At 52.9% G+C, this 10386-nt stretch overlaps 1 long non-coding RNA gene across 1 annotated transcript; it reads left to right on the top strand.

Moving 5' to 3' along the window:
* On the top strand, positions 7737 to 10071 carry LOC106506398. Its single transcript, XR_001301670.2, has 2 exons — positions 7737 to 8998; positions 9754 to 10071. It is a non-coding gene; the product is annotated as an uncharacterized LOC106506398 (long non-coding RNA).

Consider the following 10386-nt stretch of genomic DNA (forward strand, 5'->3'; position numbering starts at 1 on the left):
GTCCTTATAAGAGGGCGGCCTTATAGAGGAGAGTCAGAGTCATCAAGAGGAGACAGGACAGGACGTTCCCCTGCGGCTCAGGGGGCTAAGGATCCCGGATTGCAACTGCAGTGCCAGTTCGATCCCTAGACCAGGAACTTCCTCATCCTGCAAGTAAAGCCAAAAAGAAAAGGAGATAGAACAATGAATGTAGGGGATGGAGGGATGGCTTTGAAGATGGACAAAGGACCCAGAGCAGAGGAACACAGCAGTTCCCTAGAAGCTGGAGAAGGCAAGAAAACAGATTCTCCCCTGAAGCTTCCAGAAGGAACACAGCGCTGCCAACACTTTGATTTTAGGCTTCTCACCTCCAGAGTGGTAAGGAACAAATCTGTGTTGTTTAAAGTCACTAAACTGGGGAGTTCCCATTGTGCAGTGGTTAACAACTCCAACTAGGAACCATGAGGTTGCGGGTTTGATCCCTGGCCTTGCTCAGTGGTTAAGGATCCGGCGTTGCCATGAGCTGTGGTGTAGGTTGTAGATGCGGCTTGGATCCCGCATTGCTGTGGCTCTGGTGTAGGCTGGCGGCTACAGCTCCGATTGGACCCCTAGCCTGGGAACCTCCATATGCCACGGGAGAGGCCCAAGAAAAGACAAAAAAATTAAAAATAAAATAAATAAATAAAGTCACTAAATTGGTGGCAGCAGTAGGAAACTCATACAATACCTTGGGGGAAAGATTCCATAACTGAAAGGTTTGTTTGCTTTCATTTTATGATGCTAAGTTAGGAGAACTGTGGAAAGGCCTGAGCCCTGTCTTCCTGCTCCTTCAGAGAAGCTAGACTCTTTGGGGACCCTCCCCAGGCAGCCTCTGTATTTAAGAGGCCCAGCTGAATGCCTGTCTCAGCTGGGCCCTGGAGCTTCTGGAAGCCCTGGTCATCAGTCAGAACCTGTCCACAGTGAGCTGGGGGGAGCTGTACCCCCAGAGAACCTCCGGAGCTGCTCCCTCCCTCCCTGGTGCAGAAAGCTGCCCAAAGCTCACAGAAGCCTGAGGGCGACTGCAGAGATGAACTCGAGGCGCTGCTGCAAGAGGAGCTCCCCAGACACTCCCGGCCCCTTCATCCTCCTGAAGAAGCTGTTTGGTCACCTTGGGGGCGCCCGTGTCGAGGGACTTGGCCTGGGCGTGGAGACTCCAGATGTTGGATGGCCAGGCCCTACCCAAGGCCAGAGCACTTATGCCTGGGGGTGGTGGGGGGGAACAGCGCTGTGCTAACAGGAGCTGCCACCCCGGACCTGGGTCAGCACATCCCAGGGAGGATCCAGCAGGGGTGCAGGCTAGGACCCACCTGCTACAGGTGTGACGATGTTCAGTATTCAGGAAGGGAGCCCACGGGGTGAGGAAGTTGGGCTCAAGGAGTTCCCATAGAGGACTCAGTGGTAACAAACCCAGCTAGCATCCCTGAGGTTGCAGGTTCAATCCCTGACCTCTCTTAGTGGGTTAAGGATCCGGTGTGGCTGTGGCTGTGGCTGTGGCATGGGCTGGCAGCTACAGCTCCAGTTTAGCCCCTAGCCTGGAACTTCCATATGCTGTGAATGCAGCCTTAAAAGAAAAAAAGAAAAAAAAGCAGTTCCTATTGTGGCACAGCAGAAACGAATCCAACTAGGAACCATGAGGTTGCAGGTTCATTTCCTGGCCTCACTCAGTGGGTCAAGGATCCAGCATTGCAGCAAGCTGCGATGGAGGTCGCAGATGCTGCTTGGATCTGGCGTTGCTGTGGCTCTGGCGTAGGCCGGCAGTGACAGCTCCGATTAGACCCCTAGCCTGGGAACCTCCATACGCCACGGGTACGGCCCCCCCAAAAAAGAAGCAAAAAAAAAAAAAAAAAAAAAAAAAGAGTTGGGCTCCAGAGGGAGAAGACAGACTGAGAAGAGAGGGCAGGTTAAAGGCATGTAAGGATTCAGAGAGAGATGATAATTTTCAGGAAAAGAAACACCCATGTACATTCGTGTGCATGTGTGGGCACACGTATGCAGACACAGCGGTGGGGGCTGTGGAAGGGAGAGAAGCTGGAAGGGGGTCAAGGGCACGGGGCCCGGATCACGGCTCAGGCAGAAGAGCAGTGCTGGGCTGGGGGAAGGATGGCCCTTGTCCCTCCAGATCTGGAATCCAGGTAATCACGGACAAGGGTCAGGAAGGCCCCTGGCCCCAGAGCTCCCCCGTGTGGGGCTGGGGGCTGGGGAGGATGAAAAGCCTCCTTCTGTCTGAATCACCTGAATTGTTTTACAATAAAGAGGTGTTCCTGGAAGTTCCCATCGGTGGCTCAGCAGTTAGCGAACCCGACTCTATCCGTGAGGACGAGGGTTCGATCCCTGGCCTTGCTCCATGGGTTAAGGATCCGGCTTTGCTGTGAGCTGTGGTGTCGGTCACAGGCGAGGCTAGGATCCTGAGTTGCTGTGGTTATGGTGTAGGCTGGCAGCTGTAGCTCCGATTCAGATGCAGCGCTTAGCCTGGGTGTGGCCCTAAAAAGAAAAAAGACAAAGAAAGAGAGGAAGGGAGGAAGGAAGGAAGGAAGAAAGAAAGACAGAAAGACAGACGGAGGCAGGGTGGGAGGGAGGGAGGAAGGAAGAGAGAGAGAGAGGTGTTCCTACAAAACTTGTGAAATTAAAAATCAGTTGAACTGTATTAGCCCCTCTGAGCAGCACACGGTAAGCTGTTTAGAGAAGGCAGGTGTAGACTCGAGAGAGGTGTAGGCCCAATGAAGCGGCCCCAGTGGGACTTGAGCAGGTGAAGAGTCACTTCCCAAAGGAACAGAGGAGTTAAAGGGGACGTGTGGCAGGTCGTGAAGGTGGCAGGACCCCCATGGCCCAAGGGAGCCCCCAATGCCACCGAGGAGCGGCCAGCCAGCCTCTCCTCAGAGTCTCTGGGAGGCTTGTGCAAAAGCACAGACACCCCCCCCCCCCGCCCCACCTCCAGGAAGCCTGGCAGGGGCTCTGGAATTCCTGTTTGTTGAAAGGTTCTCAGATAAGTCTGACGGGTAACAGGGTAACAAGCCCGCCTCTGGAAGGAGTCAGCTGGAGATGGGGGGGAGGGGTCCAGGCCTCAGCCTGCCCCCAACCGGGGCAGCTCAACCGTGCTGTTTTGCATGGAAGCAGCCAAGATCTGTCTGGGTCGGCGGCTGAAAATAGTGTCAACGCCACTCAGCTAGAATGAGAGAGAAGGGGTTGTGCCACTTTGAAGTAAACTGGATAACTTTTTTTTTTTTTTTTAATGGTTATTTCCCCAACACGATTTTTTTTCCCCACTGCACAGCATGGGGACCCAGTTACACATACATAGATCCACACTTTTTTCTCCCATTGTCATGCTCCGTGGTGCCTAGACATAGTTCTCAGTGCTACACAGCAGGATTTCATTGCTAATCCATCCCAAAAGGAATAGTTTGTATCTGTTAACTCCAAGCTCCCAATCCATCCCACTCCCTACCCCCGCTCGGGGCAACCACAAGTCTATTCTCCAAATCCATGATTTTCTTTTCTGTGGAAAGGTTCATTTGGGCTGTATATTAGATACCAGTTATAAGTGATATCATATGGCATTTGTCTTTCTCTTTCTGACTTCACTCAGGACGAGAGTCTCTAGTTCCATCCATGTTGCTGCAAATGGCATTATTTTGTTCTTTTTTATGGCTGAGTAGTATTCCATTGTGTTGGCTAACTCTTGAGTAGGGTGAGCCCAAGGGAAGGAGGGCCAGGACGAGGAGGACATGGGTGGAAAAGCAACAGCCAGGCCAAGAGTCGTTTTAGAAGAATCAGAGAAAAGGCCCGACTCTCTGGGGGATGCAGAGAGATGACCGCCAGGCCTGCGCCTCAGAGTGGGGCTGTGGCACACAGACCTGTCTGGAAGCAGCCATATTTTGAGGAAGATTCCCTGTCCGGGGATGATGGGAAACGGCAGTTCCAACCCTAGGCCAGGGCGAATGTGCTTCACAGCTACCTTGAGACTGCATCTGTCCCACTGGGGACAGGGTCACTGGAGAGCCTGGGCCATAAGAGGGAGCTCAGGAGGACAGTGGGAGGGAGGAGCTCACTTACTCACAGAGATAAGTTCAGGAGATGCGGCAGTTTTTCCATAAAAGGGTTTTCTCTGTGTTCCCTTTCATTTTCTTTTCATCACACTCTCAGCATATGGAACTTCCTGGGCCAGGGATCGAACCCAAGTCACAGCAGTGACAACATCTACTCTGTAACTGCCAGGCCACCAGGGAATTTGCCTTCCCTTTCTACGTGACCTTGACCATGGGAAAGCCTGAGACAGCCAGCACCTTGGGAACAACAGGGTGGGTGATGGGGAGGCAGAAGGTGTGAGACCCTAATGCAGCCTATTGACCCATCCCCTCCTGTAAAGGACTTGTCACCCCAGACAGATGGCTCAGCACCATGGCTCCAGTTACCTGGTATCCAAGCTCCAAGCTACTTCCCAAGAGCCTCCCTCCTCTTCTGCCAACTTCTCTCCACACGGTGTCCTTGCCACCTCATGGGCCTCATTCAACCCGAGGTCCCACGACCTCAGAGCAGGAAACGGAAGGGGAAAGACCCTTTCCACAGGTGACAGCGCCAGGGAGGGGCTGAATCAGCCCTCAGATTCACCCCTGCTCAGAATATTTAGCGATTGCATTTTAGTTAAGATACTGAAATACAAAAGAATGTTCTGGTTGCGCATGTTCAGAATTTAAATATCACATAAAATAGGCCCAGGAGCATTGGGTATACAATGTAAAAAGCAAGGGAGGAGTTCCCGTCATGGTTCAGTGGTTACCGAATCTGACTAGGAACCTTGAGATTGCGGGTTCGATCCCTGGCCTTGCTCAGTGGGTTAACGATCCCGCGTTACCGTGAGCTCTGGTGTGGGTTGCCAACGTGGCTCGAATCCCGAGTTGCTGTGGCTCTGGCGTAGGCCGGTGGCTACAGCTCTGGACCCCTAGCCTGGGAACCTCCATATGCCGTGGGAGCGGCCCAAGAAATGGCAAAAAGACAAAAAAATAATAATAATAAAAAATAAAAAGCAAGGGAAAAACTACAAACACATTTTTCTTTTTGTTTTAATGACAGGCCTGCAAGAAGCATTTCTGTAGCCATGCATTTCGGATACTTTAGTCATGCCTTCCAGATAACTTCTAGAGGTAGAATTGACAGGTCAAAACGTACCAGTTAATTTTTTTTGGGGGGTGAGGTCTTTTTAGGGCTGCACCTGCGGCATATTGAGGTTCCCAGGCGAGGGGTCGAATTGGAGCTGTAGTCCCTGGCCTACACCACAGCCACAACAATGCCAGCCAGATCTGAGCTGCATCTGTGACCTACACCACAACTCATGGCAACACCGGAAGCTTAACCCACAGAGCGAGGCCAGGGATCAAACCTGTATCCTAACGGATGCTGCTCAGATGCGTTTCCACTGAGCTACGATGGGAACTCTGGTACCAGTTAATTTTAAGGCTCAATTTTTCCTTAAAATAAAAGGCTCTTTCAATTATTTGCCATTCCTAGAGGTAATTAATAAGGAAGACTCTGCCCAACAGTGAGGATTCACTTGCTAGTGTGATAGTAATAAGGGGAAATGTTATTTCGAAAATTGGTTTTTTTGGGCTGCACCCACAGCATATGGAAGTTCCTGGGGCCAGGGATCGAACCCAAGCCACGGTTGCGACCTATGCTGGATCCTTAACCTGATCTGCCACAGTGGGAACTCCTCAAATGGCTTTATTTTGTCTTACTTTGAGTATTAAGGAGGGTGAGACTTTTCTTCTCTTGTTAAACATTTGTTTCATTCTTTTGATGAACGTACCTGCTCACATCTCTCATCTTTCTCTTTGGTGCCCTATATGTTATTTATTTTGTCTTTTTGCCTTTTCTAGGGCTGCTCCCTCGGCATGTGGAGTTTCCCAGCCTAGGGATCTAATTGGAGCTGTGGTTGCCAGCCTAAACCAGAGCCACAGCAACGCAGGATCCGAGCCGCATCTGTGACCTACACCACAGCTCACGGCAACACCGGATCCTCAACCCACTGAGCAAGACCAGGGATCGAACCCCGCAACCTCATGGTTCCTAGTCGGATTTGTTAACCACTGAGCCACAACGGGAACTCCTGGTGCCCTATGCTTTAAAAAAGCCTTTTGTATATTAAGGATATTTGCCTCTGTTGCCACATTTATCTACAAAATGTTTTTGTTTTGTTTTGTTTTGTTTTGTCTTTATAGGGCTGCACCCATGGCATATGGAGGTTCCCAGGCTAGGGGTCCAATCAGAGCTGTAGCCGCCAGCCTACACCACAGCCACCGTAATGCCAGATCCGAGCCATGTCTGCAACCTACACCACAGTTCATGGCCACGCTGGATCCTTAACCCACTGAGCGAGGCCAGGGATTGAACCTGTGTCCTCATGGATGCTAGTCAGGTTCGTTAACCACTGAGCTACAACAAGAACCCCCAAAATGTATTTTTCAAGTTTGTCTTTCGCCTTTTCAATTTGTTGTGTGGTGAGTTTTGGCATATAGAAAATTTTCATTTAGGAGTTCCCGTTGTGGCGCAGTGGACACAAATCTGACCAGGAACCATGAGGTTTCGGCTTCAATCCCTGGCCTTGCTCAGTGGGTTAAAGATCTGGTGTTGCTGTGAGCTGTGGTGTAGGCTGGCAGCTGCAGCTCCAATTAGCCCCCTAGCCTGAGAACCTCCATACGCCGCAGGTACAGCCCTAAAAAGCAAAAAAAAAAAAGGAAGAAAAGAAAAAAAAAAAAAAAAGACATTTTTCATTTAAAAGAAGTTGAATGTAGGGAGTTCCCGTCGTGGTTCAGTGGTTAACAAATCCAACTAGCAACCATGAGGTTCGAGCCCTGGCCTTGCTCACTGGATTAAGGATCCAACGTTGCCGTGAGCTGTGGTGTAGGCTGCAGACTCGGGTCGGATCCCGAGTTGCTGTGGCTCTGGTGTTGGGCATCGGCTACAGCTCCGATTCAACCCCTAGCCTGGGAACCTCCATATGCCATGGGAGTGGCCCAAGAAATGGCAAAAAATAAAAAAAGTTGAATCTAATAGGCTTTTTTGCTGTATTTCTGTCTTGGATGAGGACTGAAGTATAAACAGTAAGAACAGAAAGGAATTTTGAGCGAGAGGGGACTTAATCTTTGGGAGGAGTGGCTAAGTGTGGCCAGGCCCCAGCTCACTAAAGGGAGCTGTTCCAAGCTCACACAGGAATTCCTGCCAGAGGTTAAGGAAGGGGGAAGACAGAAGAAGGAGGGAGGAAAAAGGGGGAAAGGACAGAGGGCAGAGGTTCTGGATGTCTGGGGAGGGCCTACCCAGTGTGTAGATCAGAAGCTGTGTCTAGGTTGGTCCTGCTGGTGCTGGGACTGCAAAGAGGCCTGCTGCTGTTGTCCAAGAAACTAGCGCTCTCAACCAAAACCCAAAGAAATGTCCCAAGAAGGGACAGAATCTACACAAGGGGCTTGTCCTTGGACCTATCTGTTTGCACGGCTGTCCCCTAGATTTTTTTACATCTTTTTAGGGCTGCACCCATGGTATACGGAGGTTCCCAGGCTAGGGGTCCAATCAGAGCTGTAGCTGCTGGCCTACACCACAGCTCACAGGGACGCTGGATCTTTAACCCACTGAGTGTAGCCAGGGATGGAACCCTTGTCCTCATGGATCCTAGTTGGGGGTCGTTAACCGCTGAGCCACGAAGGGAACTCCTTCACGCTACACTTTCAAAGACTCCAAGGTTGTGGCTGTTTTCCTGTTTACCAGGATGGAATTTTAAAAAATCTTTTAGGTCAACTTGCTTTTCTCTTACACCCAAAAGTTGAAAAAAAATTTTTTTCAAGCAGTGCTTGTGAATTTTAAATTTTAAAAACTGCCCTCTTAAAGAATTCCCGCTGTGTTTTGTGTTCGCATATTTGAATTTGCCAATGAAGGTCGAAGGCATTCTTTGTAATTTATCATAGACTTTGCAAAAGAACAATCTTTGGTGAATACTAAGACGTTACAGAAATAGACCTTTCGGTCACTGGCTGGCTAAAAGGGAAAAGCCAAAGGTTTTTCCAAGAGCAAACAAAAGGAGGTGAGGCTTCTAGGCTCTGGCCACTGGAAGAATGTGTCTCGGAGGTGTAACCGGAAGTTTGGCGGGGGGGGGGTGTGAGCGTCTGGGGGGAGTCGATGAGCAGGCTCCTCAGTTACACATCGGTGTCTGACCCAAGGCTTTCCCTGGGGACGGATTCCTGTGGCAGGAGAGTGTGTAGGGGCAGCCAGCTTCGTGCGTTCTCCGTGAGAAACCGTATGTGTCATCCCCGCGCTGGTGTGGGTCCCTGGGCCTGGCTTTCCGTGTTGCCAGGTAACCCAGTGTGTCCGGGTGTGTCCCCTGGGTGTGTCCCCTTGACGCACTCTCTCCGGCTAAAGCCAAGGCACACAGCCTGCGCGGGGGCGTCTGGGCTGTGACCATCCCCGCGTGCATCGGGTCCACGACCGCCCCTGTCCTCTGGTCTCGGTGAATAAAAGCCCAAAAGCCCCAGCGGTGCCTGGCTGGGTTCTCCCAAGCTGCTGCCTCCCGAGGTGGGGTCTGAAACTGGAAGTTTCCGTTTGGCCGTGAGGGTACAGACCCCTCGGTGCCTGAGTGGCAGGCTGCTTAAGGCCCTAGCAGGACTTTGCAAGTGGCTGCAGGTTTGGAGAGCGGCCTGACTGCTCCAGACACTTCTCCCCATCTTCCCAGGAATCTTTTGAAGTCGATATTTGGAACCAGCCCAAAGTGTCTCGGTAGGGAGCAGAGCAGGGAGCCCTCCGGGCAAAAATGAAATGTAGCAGGGCAGGCATGAGTGCCTGAAACTGGCTCTAAAGGAATTTTTCGGGGGGGGGGGAGGTACTGAAAATATTTTGCACAATGAAAGCAACAACTTCGGAGTAGAGAACTTCCTAAGGCGATTCCTTTCGAGTTCTGGTCTACGCTGCTATTGGAGAAACCCATCTTAACACTGCAAAGGTGAAAAACTGGCTTGAGGAAACGAGCTGATTGGCTGAGGCCACACACGGAGGTGGAGGCAGAGTTGGAACTAGAACCCAGGCTCCAGAGGGGCCCGGAGGGTTTTCCCAGCTCGTTTCTGTTTCTGTTTACCTCCGGGTCTCTGGGCGGGGCCCCCTCTGGGCGGTGCCCAGGCCAGCGGCCCGCGCGCCCGCTGAGTGTCCGCTGCAGGGAAATTCCAGGGGGCAGGCCCTGCCCCAGCTGCCATGAGACAGTGTTTCCTTGGGAGGAAACCAGCTCTGAGCAGCCAGAAACGAAACAGTTTCCACTCTGGGAGGAGGGTGGCGAGGGGGAGAGGAGGGGGGAGGATGGAGGAGGGGGAGGAGGGGGAGGAGGGAGGAGGGAGGGGAGGAGGAAGGGGAGAGGGAGGAGGGAGGGGAGGGAGGAGGGAGAGAGGGGAGAGAGGAGGACGGAGAGGGGGGGATCAAGGAGGAGGGGGACGGCGGGGGGAGGGGAGAAGCTGGGAGGAGGGGGAGGGGGAGGAGCAGCGAGGAGGGGGAGGAGGAGGGAGGCGGAAGGGGAGGAGCAGGGAGGCGGGGCGGGGTTGGGGGGGACGGATCGCAGGGAGGAGGGCCTTGCAGCGGGAGGCCCCAGCGGTCCTCCGGGAGGCCAGCCTGAAAGGGAGCCGCCCCAGGGTGTATCGGCCCCTGGCTCCGCGAAGCCTGCGGACAGACGGACCCAGTTTAAATTTAGACCTTCTATTCTGGTCCTTGCAGCTCCGGCCTCACCCTGTAGCCGTAGCACCGGCGGGTTTCCCAGAGCACCGCTGCTGCCCGGGCAGTGAGTGTGTAGTAAGCGCTCCTCCCGGAGGCGGGTCCTAAGATCTGTTCGGTGGCGCAGTGGAACTGTGCGGCGGAGAGGAACGGAAGAAGGATCAAAGGCAGGAAAATCCACCCCTCTAAACTCGCCTTTCGGATCCCAGGGCCCCTGTGGCCGCATCTGGGTCGGGTTCACCGGCAGCCGAGCACAGGCCTGAGTGCAACCCTGGGGAACGTGCCTCAGGGGCAGCACCGCAGTTCCTAGGGTTCCCCCTTCCTCTGGCCTCTGCTCAGAGATGTCCCCTCCCTGCCCCTCCCAATCAACGCACCTCTCTGTCCCTCACCTGCTTGCTCTTCTCCTAGCCCTCTGTCATCTGATAATGGCCCGGGCTCCTTTGTCTAACAGGTTCCTCTCCAGCATGGAAGACCCGGGAGAGCAGGGACCTGGTTTTGTTCAGCCCCGTATCCCCAACACCCAGAGAGGTTAGCTGTTTTAAGTGAGCACTTGCTATGTGCCTAAACTACAGCTCATGGCAACATGGGATCCTTCACCCACTAAGCGAGGCCAGGGATCAAGCCCTCCTCCCCATG

This window comes from Sus scrofa, chromosome 15, assembly GCF_000003025.6.
Source record: "Sus scrofa isolate TJ Tabasco breed Duroc chromosome 15, Sscrofa11.1, whole genome shotgun sequence".
Taxonomy (NCBI): domain Eukaryota; kingdom Metazoa; phylum Chordata; class Mammalia; order Artiodactyla; family Suidae; genus Sus; species Sus scrofa.